This window comes from Salvia splendens, chromosome 14, assembly GCF_004379255.2.
Source record: "Salvia splendens isolate huo1 chromosome 14, SspV2, whole genome shotgun sequence".
NCBI lineage: Eukaryota > Viridiplantae > Streptophyta > Magnoliopsida > Lamiales > Lamiaceae > Salvia > Salvia splendens.
In genome coordinates, this window is record NC_056045.1 from 6,703,914 (window position 1) to 6,726,537 (window position 22,624).

Below are 22,624 nucleotides of genomic sequence, written 5' to 3' on the forward strand. Positions count from 1 at the left end.
CCTTCGTGCCCGCAGACCTGGCCAAAGAATTCTTCACATCCTTCCGGTTTTCCGGGAGTACAAACTTGGAGGCCAGGAGCGTCTCTTTCCGGGTGTTCAGGCGTAAGCAAAAGATGAGCCTGAACGAGTTCTCTGTGCGGATGGGACTCCATACCGAGACCAAGGTAGCCAGTGGAGAATGGTTCGGGCGCGACATTGGCCTTCCTCAGAGGAGGCCGGATTTTGATCAGCAGGCAGTCTGTCAAAGCCTGTGCAACGGACATGCCCCCAAGTTTAAAGCGTCTGAGTCCAGAGCGGACCATATTGCTGATCCGGCCCTTCGCCTTGCCCAAGCCTTACTAGCCTGCAACCTCCTGGGTCAAGCAAATACATTGTCAATTCTTACTCTGGCCGAGTTCTATTTCATGTCGTGCATGAAGGACCAAAGGAGGGTGCACCTGGGCTATTGGATTGCCCACTCGATAAGTCAGATTGCCTATCGCCCCGCCCGCCACCTCAACGTCTGCCACCTTCTCGGAGCATACCTAAGGCGAAATTGGACCCTGGAATTCCAGGAGGGTGTGGAGCTTCTCGATCGCTGCCCAAAACCTGAACTGTTTAACATTGATTTCTTTGTAAGAATTCAGGTGCTCGAACGACTGCGTGACGGAAAACTTTGCTTCATCTCAAAGGCTCGGAAGGAGAAGCAGGCAGAACAACAGGAGGACATGCGAGAAGAGCTAGAGGAGGTCAGACGCGAGAGAAGGAGGAGGATAACAGATCAACCGGCGAGCCCCGACAGACAGCCAAGGCAGAGGTTGGAGCTAGCAAACGTAGCAGAACCAGAGGAGGCTGCATGTGCTACAAATGAATGGAGACTCTGCATGGAGCAAATGCTAATGCAGCTAGTAGCAAATTCGGACGCCCAACTGGTCGCTCAATCGAGGGTTCTGCAGGCTCTTCGCCAGGTGACCCTCGCTATGCAAACACCACTTCCCTCTGCAAGCTCTCCTCCACCTCGGCACCCGCCATCCTCCAGGCCACCCTCGGCGTCCCCCAGTCAGCTCCGCAAGCATTGAGTATACCCCCCCGATCTCTACTCATTTCAAGTTCCGAAACTCTTTTAGTTTTATTTGTTTTTTTTGGGTATGTATAACTGTTATTCTGCTCCACACCATACTTAGACCTATATTGGGTCTAAGTGTGAGAAGTATGCATGTCCACTTTTGCTATCTGTTTTGTTCGTCTGCCCATATCTGTTTTGGTTTCCGTTTTTCTGTGTTTCTTAGCATGTTTTGATTATTGGCACCGCCTCACACTTAGCCCAATGCTTGGTCTAAGTGTGAGAAGTTTCCCTTGTTTGTTTTTGTGTTTATTGCATGTACCTAACCCTTCTTTCCACTGCATCCAGTCCCTCGAGGACGAGCTCATATGCAGTGGGGAGGGGGGACGGGTTAGTTACAGAAAATTCATACATGCTAAAATTTTTCAAAAATAACAAATTTTAGATAGCAATAAGATAGGAAATATGCATGAAATCAGATAAATGAAAGACTTGATTACTTCGTGGAAGAGTTAGAGAAAGAATTCAGTACGCTCACATGTAAAACTTGATTGCAAAAACTTGATCAATTTGAATGACGCAAGTATGATGGAATCGCTCAATTTCTAAACCAACTGTGAAGCCTCTCTATATGTGAGTTATAAGCCAAAAGTAGATCACTTTCTACTACTCTTTACAAAAGAAAAATTACGAGAGGCTAACTTTTAATATTGAGATGAAAATTGCACAAGTAGTGAGGACTAAAGGCATTAGTAGACGTCACCACGGTTCCGGAACCGGCGGTTCACGGTTCGGAACCGCCGGTTCCGGTTCAATAAATTGATGAACCTGAACCGGCCCGGCCAAGGTGTGGCGGTTCCGGTTCGTGAACCGTGGAACCGCCGGTTCAAGTGAACCGTGGAACCGCCGGTGATTGGCCGGTTCCGGGCCGGTTCGGCCGGTTCGGCGGTTCGTTTTGATTTTTTTTTTTTTTTTGCATTTTGTAAATTGTAATTCAAGTTTAAAATGTAAAAAAACTTGCGTAAATAACATTAGAATGAAGCGATGTACAAATGCAATTTTATTGATACAAATTACAACTTCAAAATTACAAATTACAACTTTAAAATTACAAATTACAAGTTAAAATTTACAAATTACAACATAAAAATTAGAAATTACAACTTCAAAATTATAAATTACAAAAGACTTAAAGTCTTCATTACAATTTACAAAATTACATATTCGAAATAAAGGGGAGAAAAAAGAAATAAAGGAAAAGGACTTGAGCTCAACTTAAATTTAAACTTAAATTTAAAATTTAAGTTGAAATATAAGTTGAGATGCCTACGTATCCTCAATGCTCAATTGCATTTTGGAATCAAAGTCCACGTAGTTCTCTTACCTTGCTTACCTATTTGGCTTGATCGGAAGTATTGGCGCCTACTCTTCTTCGTCGGGGAAGTAGTCTTGGTCGGGTTGTACTACTAGTTTGTCCCAATCCGGTTCTTGGTCTCTAATTTCGGCGGAGCACCAATCATCAAGTAACATGGTGGCTTCCATGTTTTGTCCGGTGAGCCTACTTCTTCGGTCGTCCAAGACGTTGCCTCCAACACTAAAGGCGGACTCGACGGCGACAGTGGAAGCCGGAACCGAAAAGATCTCCTTGGCCATTGATGCAAGGATGGGAAAATCTTTCTCGTGTGAAGACCACCAATCTAGGACGTCGATTTGTTGGGGAACGGGACCTCCTTCTTCCTCATTGAATGAAAAGTGTGAGTCTAAATATAAATCTAACTCACTTACCGAATGTGCCGTCCTTCCTCCGCTGCTGAAGGCGTATAGGTCCGCCAATTGGGATTGGGTGTCGGGGTCCATCAACTTGGAAGAAGCCAAAGTTCTGTGTTTGACGGGGGGGTCTAGGTCGAACTTGGTGGGTAGTGTTGTACTTGACTTCGTAATCGTGAAAGAGAGACCGCAAGTCGAACTCAAAATTTCTTTGGAGGCTTGGGAGGTGGGGGAGGTTTATTTGGAATTTTTGGGCAAGGTTTATGTAGTTGTCGTCGTCGTCAGTTTGCAAAGCTCGGAGTGGTTCAAGATCAATAGAAGCTAAACTGTTGTAATAAAATTCTAAAATTTTGAAAGTACCAACTAGTTTCCACTTTGGATCCAAAACTTTGGCAAGCAAAAAAACTGTTGGGATCTCATTGAAATACTTGAGCCATTTTTCAACCATGTAATATAAAACACACATAAGCTCAAGATTGTTTGCGGAATTTTTCATTGCAACTTATAACATATAAATCAAAGGAAGGACCACGCTGAGGCATTCCACAATAGGCCATCTTGCACAAGGATATAAGAAAAGGCGGTAGTCCGCACATAATCTTTTTCCGAGCAAGTATACCAAATGGTGCTCTCAAATTAAAGACTTATCATATAACATATTAAAACATATTAAAACTTACTAACATATTAAAACTTATATCATATAACATAATAAAACATATTAAAAAACTACTAACATATTAAAACTTATTATAACATATTAACATAGTAAAACATTTAATTTAGAAGTTTAGAACTTACTTGTAATCGAAGAGCGGCTCGCCTTCCCACCTCCTCCGCAACTTGTGCTCTAGAAGGGGCACGACGACGACGAGAGTCACTTTGATCTTGGGCAATTCCCTTGCCCCGATCACCACCACGACGAGATGAAGACATGATATTATGGAAATTGGAAGTAGAGAATAGAGAGTAGTGTTTATGTGATATTAACGTAAACAAGAACAACGTGAGTAAATTATGAGCGCAAATAACGTAAACAACTTGAGAGAAAGAGGATGGAGAATAGAGAAATTGAGATTGAGAGAGAAATTCTTATCAACACAAGAATGGGGTAAGTAGAAAATGAAGATGAGGGGGTATTTATAGGGGAAAAATGTGATTAAAAAAAGAAAAAAAAAAGAAAAAATTTCAAATTTTTGAAATCCGGCGGAACCGCCGGTTTACCGCCGGAACCGCCGGTTTACTCGTTGAACCGCCGGTTTTTGGTCAGAAACCGCCGGTTTCGTCAACGGTTTTCTGACAAAAACCGGCGGTTTCTGACCCGGTTTCTGAAAAGGATACGTCTAGGCCGGTGGTAGCCTGAAAAGGTGTCGGAACCGGCGAACCGCCGGTTCCGGTGAAAACCGGCGGTTCGGAACCGCCGGTTACGGTTCGCAAATTTCATGAACCTGAACCGGCCCGTCGGAACCGCCGGTTCCGGTCACGGTTCGGAACCGCCGCCGACGGTTCCGGTTCCGGTTCGGAACCGCCGGTGACGGTTCCGGGCCGGTTCAGCCGGGCCGGTTCGGTTTGGTGATGTCTAGGCATTAGGATTTAACCAGTTGAGCTGTTTTTCTTCCTTTTTTCCACGAGCCCGCCTCATTACTAAAGGCACCCCTTAGTTAGCCACTTTGAGCTCATACACTCTTACCCATTCTTTGAAACCTTAAAACCAAAAATTTTCGTATCACATGAGGGAAGAGGGTCAAGGAGATGAAATTTATCAAGGGGAACAAAAGGGGATAGCAATAGAATAAAAAAAAATTAAAGGTAGTCGGGTCGATAAAGTTAGACAATCAGGTTGATCATACAAAAAAATTGAGAAAAGGTTTAAGAAAAGAAAGGGGCAGGAAATAGTTGCAACCTGACCCAGGAAAAAAATAAAATAAAGCCGAAAGTTATAAGGCTAAGGGTCAACATTGACCGAGATGGAGCATCAAGTGGAAGAAGAAATAAACACCCCAAATTTGATCCAGCAAGTTTAGTCAAATCTTTGGCATTTTGACTCATGTGATTTTCTCTTTTAAACTTAGAACCCCTAGGACCCTACCCTAACAAGTTACTACCCCTGAGCCCTGTTACAACCCAAAATAAAGACCTTAAGGAACTATCTTGTACAGTCCGATTCAAAGTATTAAATTTATAGCAACACCGAGTGAACAGTCCTAACATCTCTGGTGAGAAATTAGTGACTGAGTGAATCCAATAGTGGTTTTTAAATTGAGCAATCTTGACAAGCTGACTCCTTGATCAAGCAGAAGCGAAAAAGCAAAAACATAAGCTACTGTTTAATGGTATGACCTCGACCTCGGGTATGATTGTTGGAAAATTATTCGGTCCAATGCATACATGTGAATACGTGTTTTTAGTTCTTGTTCTTCTTTCTTTTGCTTGTGAAATAAGTAAACCATGCCTGAAATTTGCCTTATCTTTTTCTCTTTCTTTTTCTTTCTCTTTATACTTGAGGACAAGTATGTTTTAAGTGTGAGCAGTTTGATAAGGCTCATTTCATGCATCGGTTTTGGGGGTAAAACATATACTACTTGATCGGTTTATCGCGCAAACAAGTGTTAAAATGTGCAGAAATGCTACTTATCCAAGGCAGAAAGGCCGAACTGATCAAGCACGTACAAAAGGCGAAAAAGGCCAAAAATCGGGGGAGTTGATCAAGGGGCGAGGTCAAGTAGTTAAAGTGGGGACCGCTGGTTTCTAGAAGGAAAACGTGAGGAAATGAGCTGGATGTGGCGCACCATTCTGTTACCCAGGACGACGTTCTAGAAGGGGACACGTGCCAGCTTGTGAAGACGCCAGGACGAACCGATCAGAAATTTGTTATCCAAAAGCGTCGTTATTCTAGAAGAAAGAGCACGTAGCAATCAATGAGTCGCTCATCCTCTGCATGAGTGAATATTCCCTGTCAACATCCTTATGCAGCTGGAGGCCGAATCGAGCTTATAAATAGAGGCTGCGCCACCACAAGAAAGTATCCGAGACTTTACTTTCCGCCTAGTTTAGCTTAGTTCAGCTCTCTAGCTTAGTTTAGCTTAGTTCTGCTCTCTTAGCTTAGTTTAGTTCAGATCTCTAGTTTAGCTTAGATAGCGTAGTTAAAAGGGTGACCGAAGGGAGCGCTGCAGAGTAACCATTTCTATCGGCGTAACTTAAGTTTCCCGCTGAGATTCTTCTCAGTTTACCGCTTTCTTTATTTTCGAAGTGTTAGCTTAGTTTATTTTCACGCTGTAATCATATCTTAGTTTAATCGAAGTTATTCTCTCTTTTAAATCGCGCATTTACTTTTCTGTTATTACCTGCAATTTACTTGACCCAGTGTTTAAATTTCCGTTGATCAAGCTATCTAGTTTGAATTCTGCCTAGATAAAAACCGTAGTTAAAACTCCCAAGTTAAAGCGTGGCAGCAGCCAACCCCCCTGTTCACTACTCACACACTCGACACACCAACTTCTCTGTGGGATCGACCCCGAACTTGCCACTTTACTGTTAAAGTAGTGCGAAATAGGGAGTTATAAATATTATCTTTGGCGCGTTTCGGTTCGAGGATTGATTCGATTAAGTGGCAACGACAATTTGCTAACTGGTCCAACCGATTCAGTTATCCTCCATATAACTTGATCCAATCTTAATCCGTGCGTTTTCGAGCCCGCCATATACATGGACGAAAAACAAGATTATCACTGTACGAACTAATGGTTGGCACCATTTGCTTTATACTTTAAATAATTCCAATGAAATTCAAGTCAATTTCAAACACGAGTTTTGAAAGTTGATGATGAAATTCGATCACTAGAAATATAGAAATTAAAAATAGTTTAAGACATTTATGAGAAACTACACTCCGAGTAAAACTTTTAAATATGTTAACTAGAGTATTATATTAAGTGGCAAACCTAGAATTGGTACAGAGATAAAAAACAAGATTATCACTGTGCGAGGACTGACAGACTGTTCAAAGAGTTCGTTGGTGCACCGAGCAGCAGCGGCTGCGGAGACGACGAGGAAGCAGCTCTCGACAGTAGGCTGGAAGGTGGCAGCAGATGACAACCCATGCCTTCTGGGTGGGCAGTTCTTGTGATAACAAAGCTATATATCAGAATCTCATACAGATGCTATTCTAAACACGTGCATTCCAGCCCCATTTCATGCACCATATCAGAAAATCAATCTTATGAATCATATTGTGATCAAACTAACTAGACAGTGTAGCTCAACTGAATCGTGTAAGACCTCAAGTTAACAATGAAACCCATTCATAGTATAAAAATCTCAAATGAGAATGTATTTGCACAAAATTTTCACACCTATCTCAATCAAGACAAACTAAGATTCATAGCAACAGAGACATAGTAATTAACGCCATCCACGATCCAGAATCCAATTATGGGAGCCAAAGTTGCACGACAAATACCAGACAGATTTGAAAGCCCAAAAGTTTCAAGACCGATAAAACATAAGAGTTCTTGTAAGAAATAAAGGGAGAGCTGAAATGTGGAGCGAACACACTTCACTTTGTAACCTTCTTGGTTGCTGCCATGGTGTTGACAACCTAATAATTTCCACATCCAACAGGGATAAGCTTAGTTGTAAAATCATAATTTGCATTAATAAACAATTCTAAGAATGTGATCTAATACCCAAAAGGATCAAACTTTGCTATAGAATCACAAAACATCTTAATTCAGATACAAAAGGAGATTCATAGAAAATAGCTACAGACGGAGGGACCTGGACCTAAATCCTGATAGAAAAATTCTAAGTAATATGATGCAATCTATCAGTCTATCTCTAATCAATAACCAACACTACACCTCTTCACTCTGATTTCTAAGATGCCAAAATTTAGATGCTGCAAAACAGAATAAAAACTTGAAAATTAGTTCGATTTTAATAAATGTGTTTATGTGTATGAACACGATGTATAGACATTCAAGAATCACAAAAACAACGCATATCAATTAATCATGTATCGTATTGTCAAAATAAGAAGATATTTCTTTACTCACCATCGTAGTTTCCATACTGAATGTTGTTTGATAACCACCATCTGATAACATATAAGTCATCAAAATCATTCATTTAAGTCAACCTCTATTCCATCGATGTCTTCACGAACCCAACCAAAGTCATCCGACTCTATACTATCAGCAGGAACACAAATATTACTTTGTAAGTAAGTCTCCACATAGGTTCCATGTCATAATGAGCTCGTGCTGCAGCAGAGACAACTACGCTCCATTGTGATTCAGTTGGATCCCCTACATAGAAGACTTGCTCAGCTTGAGATGCAAGAATAAATGGTTCATTATGGCGTATCACATTTGAAAAATTAGCTAATGTAAATCCATCAGCATCTGTCTTCAATCGTTTTCCTTTTGACACCCATTCACAATCAAATAACACAACTCTATGTCCACAATTGTAATCCAGCTCAACGACATCGGTTAGAATTCCATAATAGTCCAACTCACTTAAGATTGGATTTTGATCCCTAGTACTTGAAAAACTTGACGTTGTAGCTTTAACACGCACCCCACTATTTTGTGTTTTCTTTGTACACTCCAAATCTTTCGTGTGGAACCGAAAACCATTTACAATATACTTTTTATATTTTGCTCCAATTATATTAGGAATGCGAGCAAGTAACTTCAGAGCTCTTAATGTTGGATATTCCTCATGGACGGTTAACCTAAACCCATATAACTTATATATTGAGCAAACCAACCAGCAAACCTTTCACTGTGGATACGTTCCAACTGATGACGTGCAACGCGAGGATTAGATTGTTCAACTACTTCCCAATATTGCCTGAAATAGAATAATTCTTAGTTTCAAAAAAAAGTTCAAAAGTTATAATAAATAGGAATTCACAAAATAACTTACTCAATGTATGGTCTGACAGCCTCACAGTTGAACAATACATATTGATGAGCTTTCGTCAATGTTACGTCATCTAATCTCATTGCAGTTCCTTTTTCCAAGTTAACGACCGTTAATCGTAAATACATCTAATCGTATTTTTGCATTATCTGTAATAGTTTCGTTCCTAGATTCTCGATTAAATTTTGACTCCACGCGTCAGCTAAATACAAAGAGCAAAATCTCAAACATTCTTCTGCTAGATATCCTTTAGCAATCGAACTTTCAGGTTTACTTCGATTACGAACAATGATTTCAATGTGCCCAAATATCTATTTGCAGAAAAAATCAAGTATTAGATTTTCAAATATTTTAAATGGTTCATCATTGAAAAAACATCATTCATTATATACACTATTAAATTTCATAAATATAACTTGTAAATATATATTACCTCTCTATTGGATACATCCAACGGTAATGAACCAGCCCACATAGCTTCACTTCTGTAGCCAAATGTACAATCAAGTGTGTCATTACATCGAAGAATGATGGTGGAAATATCTTCTCCAATTGACAAACTACCACAATAATATCTTTCTGTAAACGAATGATATCAGCAGGACAAATTACTTTACAACAAAGTTCTCGAAAGTACTTACTAAGTTGAATCAAAGGTGAACGCATTGTCCTAGAGAGTGTTTTTTGCAATGCTATAGGTAATAATTGTTGCATCATAATATGATAGTCATGACTTTTCAAGCCTAGCAATTTTGATGGTTTTAACTGAACATACCTTGAGATGTTTGATGCATAACCATCAGGAACTTTAAGATTTTTTAAAACCTGACAAAATATTGTTCTCTCCTTCTTGCTCATTGTAAAAGCTGTCGCAGGTAAATAAACTTTTCCCCGCTCCATAGTAATTGGCTGAAGTTCAGGTCATATTCCCATCTGTTCCAAGTCTTGGCGTGATTTATAATTGTCTTTTGATTTACCATCCAAATCCACCAATATGGCACAAATGCTCTCGCAAACATTTTTTTCAGTATGCATGACATCAAGATTATGATGAACCATATTATCTTTCCAGTATGGCAACTCAAAAAATATACTCTTTTTTTCCAACTGAAAAGCTTTGGATTATCTTTAACTAGCTTACCATATTTCATAGTAAAGTCTCTCAAGTCATCCATCACCATATCCCCAGATAGTTGTTGCGGTGATTTTCCATACTCAACTGTGCCATCGAAGAGTCGTCTATTCTTCCGAAACTCGTGTTCTTTAGGTAGGAATATTCGATGCCCCATGTAACAATACTTTCCACCATGTTTCAGTATAATAGAATGTGTTTCTTTGTTACATACCGGACATGCATATTCACCTTGGGTACTCCATCCAGATAAATAGGCATATCCTGAAAAATCACTGATTGTCCATAACAATGAAGCACGTAGCTAAAAATTTTGCATTTTAGATGCGTCATACGTTTCAACTCCTACTTCCCACAAATCCTTTAGATCAACAATAAGTGGTTGCAAATAAATATAAATATTTTGTCCAAGAGCTAATGGACCGGGTATCAATAGAGATAACATAAAAGAAGACTCTTTCATGCACATCCATGGAGGAAGGTTATATGGAAACAATATGACAGGTCACATGTTGTGTGATATACTCATATTTTTGAAGGGATTAATTCTATCTGAAGCTAATCCCAATCGAACATTGCGAGATTCCTCAGCAAAATCAGGATGCAAACTATCAAATGTGCTTCATGCTGGGGAATCAGCGGGATGTCTCAGATACCCATCCTTCGTACGACTTTCAGCATGCTATCTCATATGGGATGCCGTTTTTGAAGACATGAACAACCTTTGCAACCTTAGTTTGAGTGGAAAATACCACAATACCTTTTGGGCAACCTTTCTTTTCTCACCCGTGGGATATTTATCAGTAGTACACCATCTAGGCTTATGGCATGTGTCACATGAAGTTTTGTTTTCATTCACCCCCTAATACAGAGTGCAATCATTTGGACAAGCATCAATTTTCTCATAACCAAGTCCTAGCTTTTTCATCAATTTATCAGCTTCATAATAAGACTTTGGTAGACCAACCATGACATCAGGAAAACATCTCTTAGTAAGTCCAATAGCATATCAAATACCTTATTATTTAATCTCCCAAGACACTTTAAATGCAACAAACGGATTATGAATGATAGTTTTGAGAATTTAGCACATCCTTCGTATAAAGGCTGGTTTGAATCATCAATCAATCTATAGAACTCTCTTGCTTGCCCATTAGCAATTTCAGAATCCATTTGGGAATTAGTACTATCCGTATATCCATCTTCATTTGGAACTCCAAAGACATCATGAACTAAACCCTGCATCATCATCACCTAAAGCCTCTACATTATTATATTGGTTTTCACACCTAGAAGCAAGAATACTAGGAGTTCTCCATGAGCTATCCAATCTGTGTATCCAGAAATAAATCCATCGACTGTCAAATGTTCATACGCCTCGTCTCTACTCGCAAATATTGCCATTTGGTAGCGTTAGCATGGAGACAATATCTTATCATTTATGCTTGCATTGCAAAAAGCATAATCTATAAATTACTGAAGTCCATTTTGGTACCCATCTGTTACTCTTGACTTTGTCATCCAACTTTTATTCATATTAATAAATTCCTACCAAACCTATATATATCATAAATTAATGTAGACAACTTAGTCAATAAGAGAATGAATAGTCATATAAAATGTCAAACAACATGAGATAAACATGTTAATTTTGTAATATTAATTGTGCTAAATTCACGAACAATTCCCAGATTGTATGGTTTTAATACATTCTAAATTATTGGACAAAATCTTTATAAAAAATTTATATTGGTTTTTAACATTCAAGTCATCAAGTATTTGTTCAAGTGCAATAGTAAAAAAATGTTCAAATGTAGTTATCTATATGAGAATAATAAGTGCTTAGCTTAATAATTATGAATTCCATATAAGCAATGTCCAAAAACAAAAATAGCTAGAAACAAGAATATCATAGGTTTTAAACAATTTGAACCGACTACTTCTTGTGAAGGGAACTAACAAATGTAGGAACAAAGGCTCCTTCAAGCAAGGTTACTTAACTAGCTAACATTGAGAGTATAGAATAAAGGCTCCTTCAAGCAAGGTTACTTAACTAGCTAACATTGAGAGTATAGAATATTTTGCATCTAGACCCACCGAGCGACACAATATTATTGATCATTGAAGCGTATCCGATGTTTTATATAAAAACTAAATCCTCATATCTTGAGTACAACCACAAGTATAGAATAAAAAAACATTTTTCACTTATCCAACAATGAAACTTAGATATTACAATCTGGAAAAACATGCTGAACACAAACATACTCAGTAAGCACAAACAGGAACAACAAGGTGAGCAAGCAAAACCTTAAAGCTCAATCTTATTGTTCATATCATGAATTATTAAAACCTTCAAACTCTTTCAGCAGGACAATAAGCATTGACAATGCAAAATAAAAAACCATATAAGCAAAAGTCAGAGTCAATAATTACCAATCGCTATGGAATTTGAGAGCCAAAAATCGAACTTGCTGTTAAAACAGTAATATGAATGCTCTTCAGTTCAATCCAAAATATCCACTGCAATCGTTCACCATATAAACTTATGTGATTTAATGTAAATCATGGGCAAATTAAAAATTGAAGTGAAAGGAAAACATTAAACTACCTTCAAATTATTTGATGATAACAAGTAGCGCCGAATCTACACCTGGAAATCTTGAATAATTTAGTTTCTGTGTGCAGCTGGAAATATTAGAGTATTTAGTTATTTTATTCATTAGTTTGTAAAAAAAATAATGATTAAGTGAGGAATTGAAAGTGCAAGTAAACAAGCATTATTATGGCATTAGTATTTGATAGCAGTGCAACAACACACTATTGTAATGACAAGTGATTTATACCGGCATCTTTAAGATAGACCTAAAGATATCCTATGCTTTGGAAATAATAACTAAATAACAAAAGGACAACTACTAAATTTAAAAGATTACTACCACTGAATTGGTATCGCATGGACTCATTTGAAATAAATCTACTAACGAATCAATTCTAAAAGATGAGAGTGGATATTCATGTTTCCTGATCGATATCAAACTAAACAAAAATGTCAAAAGTAAAACCAAACTTTATTGTACCTTGATCAACCATTCAACCACATTATCTTTATTTGATTATACAATAGTTAATTGTGACTAAGAAACTCTTATGCAATAAAAAGTGGTAGAAACAAAAATTAATTATTATGGAAATTCTTACAAAAAAGGCTATAAAACCAAAAATTAATTAAGAAGGCGAGATGATGATGAGCTGACCTGAGAGAGAAGACAAAGCACGACAGTGGTGTGGTGGCACGACAACCCTTCGTCCGAGATAGAGCACACAAGAAGAGAGATATTGAATTCTTTCGACTCAAATAGAATTGGCAGATGTGGAGAATGATAGAGCAGTAGGGGAGAGGAAGACAAGAACAGTGGGCTTGAAAAATAGAGTTGATTCTGTTAATTTAGAATGGTGGAGTTGATGAAGAGAAAGACAATAACGGTGGAGTTGATTCTGTTAATTTAGCATAAATTAGGGATTCTGTTTTGGGCCTTTTGGCTTAATGTAATTTTGACAATTTGCTATGAAACCCAATATATAATTAAAATAACAAAAGCAGTAAATATTGACAATTTGACTATTTGCTAATGCGGTACTTTGTCAACTTGCTATTATATTATGGATATTAAATGAATTTTGTAATAAATATAAATAAGAATAGAGCTAAATGTTAGAGTTTGTATGCTAGAAATCACTTTTCGAGTGATCGAATACTGTAAAACTCTATATTTTATTTTCTAATGGAATAAAACAGATTATTTTTGTCATAATGTTGTTATGTTTTACATTTAATGGATGTTTATTGCATATTTAAATGTATAAGCAACATAACAAAGTCTAAGTCTTTGTTTTAGTAGACCGGTTGTGGGCGTCGTCCATTTTAAGGTAACACGGTCAGTTCTGAACAAAGAAAAAGAAGAATTTCACAACCCAGATAGGTCTAGACTACCTATCGTGAAAGGTTGCAATTTCAGTCCGCATATTTCTAAGCCTTACTGCAATAAGATGACGTTGGTGTGGTATAGCACTGAATTGGATATAACGGCAAGACGAGTCTTTATGCTATCCACTGAAAGACGAGGTCTTGATAATTAATTTCTTAATCAGTGTACGTTAGCATTGAGCATACGATATTGATTATGCACTACTTTGACTTACCAAAAGGTGTGGGTTTTTCGTAACCCAAGAATCCTGGTATATTGGGTGGTGGTGATTTATATCTAGCGGTGCTAGGAATGCTATTACGTTGAATCGTGCGCGATGGGAGTCTCGTTTGATGACGTCCACAAGAGGAGCTCGAAACAAGGTTTTATTATTCAGAACCTAGCTAGTAGGAGTTTGATTACTCTATGAATAATAAATAAGCGTTTCTTGCTAAGTCTACTCTTGGAGTTTGTAATATGTTAATTAATTAAGTTCATAGCAGACATTGATTAATTAATGGAAGTTTCTATCTTAAGCACGGAAGTTAATGGCAAATAAATGGAAACCCGAAATACTTGTAATTTCAGATTTGGATGGGCAGTGCAATATTACTTCTCTAGTGGCTGCTCGCAATACTCCAATATAAGCTAATATTAAATTGTGGGTTCAATTTAATTCGTAAAAAGCTAATTGGGGGAGATATCCAAATTCTTTCATAGATCCCTGACTAGGCCCAATATGTGACTAAATATAAATAGGAGAATAAAGGAGACAGAAAATACACTTGTATTTTTCACAAAAATTTCGTCCCCCTCCTATTACTCATAGGGGACGATTTCTCTCCTTCAAGAGAAAGGTTTTCCGCCTTCTTTATTTAAGTCCTAGTATTCTAATATGATCAACCCACCCTAATATTAGATTACAGTCCGAGAACCAGTCAGAAGATTCGTGGTCTAGTACGCAAGATCTTCACGAGGAGACGAAGCAAGCCATCGTCGATTATTTATTGAATCAACAAGGTAAATTGGCTAACTCTGTAGCAAGCATTTTTTAGGTATTGTTCGTGCTAAAACGTATTTAAATTTAAATTATGAGCATGATGCATGTGAAAATTATAGGAATAGATTTTGTCTAAATAATCTGCTAAATAGATCAGAACTTTATGTGATTCGTTACAACGCACGTGATAAGTCGTATTCTAGGCCTTGGTTACTGGTCAGTATAATGTGCATAATTGGAATATATCTGCAAAACAGTTGCTAAAGTGTGCAGGGAAGTGTTCTAGCCAGTATGGGAATGTTAGGAGAATTCAGGTGAGAAGGGCGTCAGGATGTTGCTATCCTGACCAGTATGCATGCCAAAAAGGCTCGAGATGGAGAAGAAGGATAGCTGGAAAGATTAGCCACAAGCAAGGGGGCAAAAGAGTCATTTCATGTTTGAAGTCTACCCTAAAAATCAAGGGAGGCCTCCCTATAAAAGGAAGCCACTTGGAGAGAGAAAAGGATCAGTTCATCCACTCCTACACTTAGTTAACAATCTCTCTTCGGTATATCAATCCTTCAGCATTATCCTTCATATTCTCGTTCCTCGCCGACAGCCATGGTCACCTGAAGCTCATCGGTTCGCCGGAGTTCCACATCCCTTCGTTCCAGTCAGCGTGTTTCGTAGTGTTAACAGTTTCATCGCCCGGAGTGGCAAACAATCTTTATTTTCTTTCTTAGTTAATCGCACTTTGTTTTCTTACGTTTGATTTGTTGCACTTTCAATATTTGCTTATTTTTCAGTCTTAGTTGTGATCCAAATGTTTCTTTGATATGAAGTTATTTTTGTGGTTCGGTTTTGTTGGATCTTGTTCTTTTCTGCCTAGATAGCTTAATTCCAGTAGTTACGGTAATTTCTAGTTGTTGCGAGCATGTTTCCATTTCCGAATTGATAGATCTGAGTTCTTGAGTTCAGTTTGCTAGTAGATTTTAGATCTGAAATGGTTAAATGTGAAAGCCTAGTTTACGTAGTTTCTGCCACCTTGCATGTCACCCAGTAAGTTTAGTTGCAGTTTCGGTATTTGATCTTTTGATTTGAGGTTTTAATTGTAGATCTGTGTTCATGAAGTTGTTAATCTGTGTTTCTATGGTGATAATTCTGGATTCGCTGATCTGATTTGATTCATGTTGAAGAAGACAACATCTCCATCCAACTTTTGGACCACTTTTGCTTTTTAACCATTTTTTACTTTTGTCCTTTACTTTTCAGCTATCACTTTTCAGATCTGTAGGCCTAGTCACCTAAATACCTCTTTTCCTCTGATATTCCGTTTAGCCTTTTATAGTAAACTCGTACTTTCCATATATTTCCTGAAACCTATGCTCCCCACTTTCCACGTACACAGCTACATGTCAATTATCTTTCTCCCCGTCTCCTAGTCAGTAGAGTAACATCTTAAATTCCAGCCTAGATAAAGTCTCAACCCAAAGCGTGGTAGCTAACCAAACCTTTCCAGAATTTCACCATAATTCCCAAAGCGCATTCATCTCTGTGGGATTCGACCCTTACGTCCACTATACTAGTCAGTAGAAGTGGGTTGAGGAATTATTGATACCAGGTTCAGGCATAGCTGGGGTTCCATCCTGATCAGTAGGATACATCCTGTGCTCGACACGACACTTGACACAAACCTGCTCTTTCAAATGGCGCCGCTGCCGGGGATGAATGGCGTTATTAACTGTTATTGTGTGTGAAACTTTGGCATACATATTGTGGATAATTTTTCTATTTCTTTTTATTTCAGTTTATGAGAAGCAGTTCGGCTCCTGACTAGTGGAGACCGAAGATACTTCAGCGAGGATCTATACTCGTAACCACTCGATCCGGCCTGTCGACAGCTTTGTCTGATTTAGGTTCGAGTAGTGACGAAGAACAAGACACCATAGAAGGAGGAATACCAGACAATCCAAGGCTACAGTTGGAAGGCAATCCAAGGAGAATGGCTGACCACGATGATGACGATCCAGAGATCGGAACGCTGAATGCGCATACCGAAGGAGAACCACCGCAAGCTATAGTAGTCACCCCGGGGCAGACAGCCTGTGATGTGAAGCCTCATGTTATTGCAATCCTGTCCATGTACTGTGGAAAGAGCTATGAAGGCCCTTACGAATTCCTTCATGAGTTCTGTAAGATTTGTAGGGCACAGAGAAGGCCAGCAGGGGCGACCGAGGATGACTATAGATTGAAGGCTTTGCCGTTCGTTCTAAAAGGGGAGGCTAACACCTGGTTCATGCGACTGCCCCCCAATTCCATTGAGAGTTGGGCAGATTTCAAGTCGGCATTCTTAGGGGAATTCTTTCCGTCATCAAAGACGAGCGCGCTGAAGAGAGAGATCACTAGTGTGAAACAGGGGTACGATGAACCCTTGAGTGACTATTAGGTGATATATATGAGCCTCTTGGATGCATGTCCGAATCACCATATGGCCGATATAGAAATACACCATACCTTTTATGAGGGGATGAACAAGGCAACAAAGGACCTAGCAAACTCCTCGTCAGGAGGAAGTTTCACGCAGTTAAGGGTCAGTGAAGCTAAAAGAGTCCTAGGGAAGTTATTGAGTGCAAAGAAGGAGTACGACAATTCAAGAGATGGTGCCTTGTGCCTTGTCTACTGACCAGGAGCACAACTTAGAGCAGAAGATGGATTTGAAAATGGACGAATTGAAGAAGACACTCCTTAGCGCGATCGAGAAGAACGCACCACCCATTTCCCCAACTAGGAACTACAAGGGTACAGAGCAGGGAAATCAAGGACCAGGCTATGATTAGCCTAATGATTTCATCAATATGGAGCAAGTCAATGCTGCGGGGTACTATAATTCTAATGGGAATTGGATCCAGGGAAGGCAGCGGGACGCACCATGGAGGGACCATCCGAACTTTCGATGGGGAGACGGGAACCAAAATCAGAGCCAAGGTCAAGGTCAGAACCAATACAACCCCCACCCAAACCAGAATCCCAACCGTGGCCGAGAAAATTCTGACCACCAAGCCAACTGGTCAGGAAGGAACCAACAAACCCATAACCAGAACTCACAAAACCAGAACCCGAACCCTGTTTATATACCACTCCACTAGAGAAACTTTCAAAATTACCAGAATCAGCCTAATCAGGGTCAACAACATCAGCAAAACCAAAACCAGTTCCAAAACCAAAACCAGAACCAATATCACCAAGACCAGTACAACCCTCCTGGCCAGTATAACCAATACCCGCCTAACCAAAACCAGCAAAACTTCCAAAATTTTCAGCCCAACCAAAATTCCCAGTATAACCAGCACCAAGGGCCAAATCAGTCCCAATATCCTAACAGGTCAAGACGATCTATCGAGGATATGATGGGAGAATTGCTTGCTTCGCAGCAGGGCATCAAGGGTGAGTTGCAGTCCAATAATGAAGTAGTGCAGGGGATGCAGAATGCCCAGAAGGAGCATAAAGCGAACATTGATATGATGAATAGACAGTTGGCCCAGCTGGCAAGTTCGATGGGTGAGTTAAAAGGAAATTTAGGGAAACTCCCGTCTACAGTCCATGTGCCTGAGAAAGCAAACGTGAGCAAGGTCACATTGCGGTCCGGTACCTCCTATGAGGGGTCCAAACCAAATAAGTCCAGTGGGGAATCAAGTGGAGCAACATTACTGAGAGACGCTGTCTCGGAAGAGGAGCTACACAAACCTCTACCCCAAATGCAAGATCCATTTTTCTTGAGTGAGAAACCGTCGATGAACAGTGAAACCGGAAGCATGCAGCCCAAGGTGGACTCATCTAAGGAAAAAGAACTGATGAAGGAAACTCCAGCCCAGAATGTGCCCGAGAAAGACTCCAGGAAGGCTGTCGAGGAGCTGGTCGAAGAAGAGAAAGGGAAAAAGCCATTCACTTATCGTTTCGTGACCAAGAGGAAGAAGGAAAACCCAGTGGATTATATGTCAATTTTTGGGAAGCTGGATGTCACCATACCATTCCTCCAAGCCGTGAAGCTATCCCCGCTTGGAAAATTTATCAAAGAATTCATAGCCGGAAAAGCCCAGAAGGATGGGAAGATCATGGTGGAAGGGATAGCGTCAGCAATTGTGCAAGAAAAGCTACCACCCAAGAGAGCAGACCCAGGTATGTTCACTTTGCCTATAACTATAGGAGATGTAAAAATCGAGCATGCAATGTGTGATCTGGGAGCTTCTATAAATGTTATGCCATTGTTAGTTTATAATCGGCTGAAGGGAGTAACGTTATCTAGCACTAGGGTATTAATCCAACTGGCTGATAGGTCGTGTATAAGTCCTGAGGGAGTGTTAGAGAATGTGTTGGTGAGAGTACATGATTTTACATATCCTGCTGACTTTTACGTGATCAAGATGGGTGAGTCTGAAGCTAGGGAGTCTAGCGGTATTTTGTTAGGAAGGCCATTTCTTAGGACAACCAAGACGATTGTAGATATGGCTGAGGGAACAATTTGTATTGATTTTCATGGAAAAAAGTTTACCTTTGATATCAATGAGGCCATGAAAAAGCCTATCGATTCTGAAAATCTATGCTATGTGGATGTAATTGACCCTCTAGTCCAAGATTTTCTTGAGACTGAATTATTGCAGAAAAAGCTACAAGCATTGGATGTATATGGGCAGGCTGATGTAGAGTCAGCTGCATGGTGTGACCTGATCAGTAGCCAAGGGTTAACTGATGAAGAGATAGAATGAGCTATTAAGGACTTCTGCCGGCAATCAGAATTTATTGGAGCCGCAGGGGCTAAGCTACCAGTCAGTACAGATGAACTCTCAGATGGAAAATTAGAAAAGGAAGGGGATGCTGCAAGAAACCCTCTCCCAGCAGACACACTTCCCCCACAAGTTGAATTGAAGAAGTTGCCAGCAACCCTGAAGTATGCCTTTCTCGGGGAGGAAAACTTATATCCGGTAACAATAAGCAGTAGCCTGACAAAGGAGCAAGAAGCAAGGCTACTAACCGTTCTAGGCAGGAACATGAAAGCAATTGGATGGAGCCTTACAGACTTGGTGGGAATAAGCCCTGACGTCTGCATGCATCATATTAGGCTAGAAGAAGGTGCGAAGGCACATCGAGATTCGCAGAGAAAGGTGAATCCCAACAAGCGGGAGGAAATATTGAAGGAAATCTTGAAGTTGTTGTCATTAGGGATTATCTATTCGGTGCCCGATAGCGAGTGGGTCAGCCCTGTGCACATGGTCCCCAAGAAGTCCGGGATTCAAGTGGTTCAAAATGAGAAGAATGAGCTGATACCGACAAGGCTAGTCATTGGTTGGCGGATGTGCATAGACTACCGCAAGCTGAACGCCGCGACCAGGAAAGACCACTTCCCCCTACCGTTCATCGATCAGATGTTGGAGCGACTGGCTGGGAAGAAGTACTTTTGTTTTTTGGATGGGTACAGTGGGTATTTTCAGATTTACGTGAATCCTGAAGCCCAGGATAAAACTACCTTCACCTGCCCGTTTGGAACCTATGCTTACAGACGCATGTCGTTCGGACTTTGCACCGCTCCGGGAACATTTCAGCGATGCATGATGAGCATATTTTCTGATCTAATTGAGGAGTATATAGAAATATTCATGGATGACTTCACAGTCTACGGAGACTCTTTCGACTCATGCCTTCGTCATTTGGATGTAGTCTTGGAGAGGTGTCGAGCGAAGAGCCTAGTCTTGAATTTTGAGAAATGTCATTTCATGGTCACAGAGGGCATCGTCCTAGGGCATGTGGTGTCAGAGAGGCGTATCCAGGTGGATCAAGCCAAAGTGGACATCATTTCCAAACTACCTTTTCCTACTGACCAGAAGGAAATAAGGGGTTTTCTGGGGCACGCGGGATTTTATCGCCGATTCATTAAAGACTTCGCCAAAATTGCCCAACCCCTCACCAGAGTCCTCCAAAACGAAGTAGAATTCAATTTTGATAATCAATGCAAAGCTGCTTTCAACTTGCTCAAGGAAAAGCTGATATCCGCACCGATTATCCGGGCTCCTGACTGGGATCATTCGTTCGAAGTGATGTGTGATGCCAACGATTATGCAGTAGGAGCGGTTCTGGGTCAGAAGATCGAGGGAAAAAGGTATGTGATCTTTTATGCATCTAAGACATTGAATCAAGCTCAAAGGAATTATGATACCACGCAGAAGGAGATGATAGCCGTGGTTTATTCATTCGAGAAGTTCCGGTAATACTTGTTGGGGTCAAGGGTCATCGTTTATACTGACCATGCAGCCATTAAGTACCTGGATACCAAGAAAGAATCCAAACCCCGCTTAATCCGATGGGTACTCTTATTACAAGAGTTCGATTGGGAGGTGGAAGACAAGAAAAGGGTTGAGAATGTGGTTGCGGATCATTTGAGCAGGATAGTGCAGGATGGAAATAGCGAGGAGGTAAGAGATCGATTCCCGGAAGAACACTTATGTGAAGTTATTTTCGCCGCCAGAAAAATTGACTGGGAAGAAGTGATGAAGCTTACTGGTCAGGATGTGACAGAAAGAGGAAACGAAAAAGTAGGGGATGAGCCATGGTATCCGGACCTAGCCAACTACCTCGTTTCCGGGAAGCTTCCAGAAGTGCCGAATGTCACCAAAGCTCAAAGAATGAAGATCAAGAGTGAGTCGAAATACTACTTTTGGGATGACCCGTATCGTTGGAGGGTAGGAGCCGATCAAGTGATAAGAAGATGCGTTCCTGACTGGGAGCAGAGGGACGTATTGACGGATTGCCACTCTCTGGCATGTGGAGGACATTTCGGTCCCAAGAAGACGGCGAGAAAGATTCTGGATAGAGGATTTTATTGGCCAACCCTCAACAAAGATGCCTACGAGGTTAGAGGATGCTCTATGGACATATCGCACAGCCTACAAAACCCTCATAGGAATGTCCCCATACCGAATCGTTTTTGGAAAAATGTACCACTTACCAGTGGGAATTGAGCACCGAGCATACTGGGCAGTGCAGCAAGTGAATATGGATGCTACAGCCTGTGAAGAGGAAAGGAAGCTGCAGCTGCAGGAGTTAGAGGAACTCAGATTGGAGTCGTTTGATTCAGCCATGTGGTATAAAGAGCGAACCAAATTGTGGCACGACAGGAATCTAAGGACCAAAGATCTTCATGTTGGGAAGAAAGTACTACTCTTCCAGTCGAGGTTGAAGCTCATGCCTGGAAAACTCAAGTCGAAATGGACAGGGCCTTATGTCATCACCGCACTCCGTTCTAATGGAGCAGTGGAGATTTCAAGGAGTCTTCCTAACTCTGAACCCTTTATTGTGAATGGGCATAGGCTGAAGGTATTTAGGGCCAATAGTGATGTGGTTGTAGTGGATGAGATCCCATGCAACCACATACTCAGGTTTCATACTGACCGGTAGGATGGGGATTGGAATTCTACTGGGCTAGCTCCTTTTAGCGTAATGTACATATGCTGGCAAAGTAGAATTCCAATTTTCCTAAGGAAGATGTATATATGGTACATATGAGGTAGTTAATTAATTTGAACCTTTGCATGCTAGTTAATTTGAGAAAACCCAAAAATATTTTTAGGACCTCAAATGTTAATTGAGAGTACGTACTGACCATCAGAATACCATTTTGGTGAAACTCCCCAATTTATTTAAGTGTCCTTTTTACTTTGTTTCTACTCTAGAAAAATATAGGGGGAAATCATTATAGGGCAGAATTTGAATTTGGGGCTTGCTGCAGCTTTGCAGGCGGGCAGCGACTGAAAAGAGGC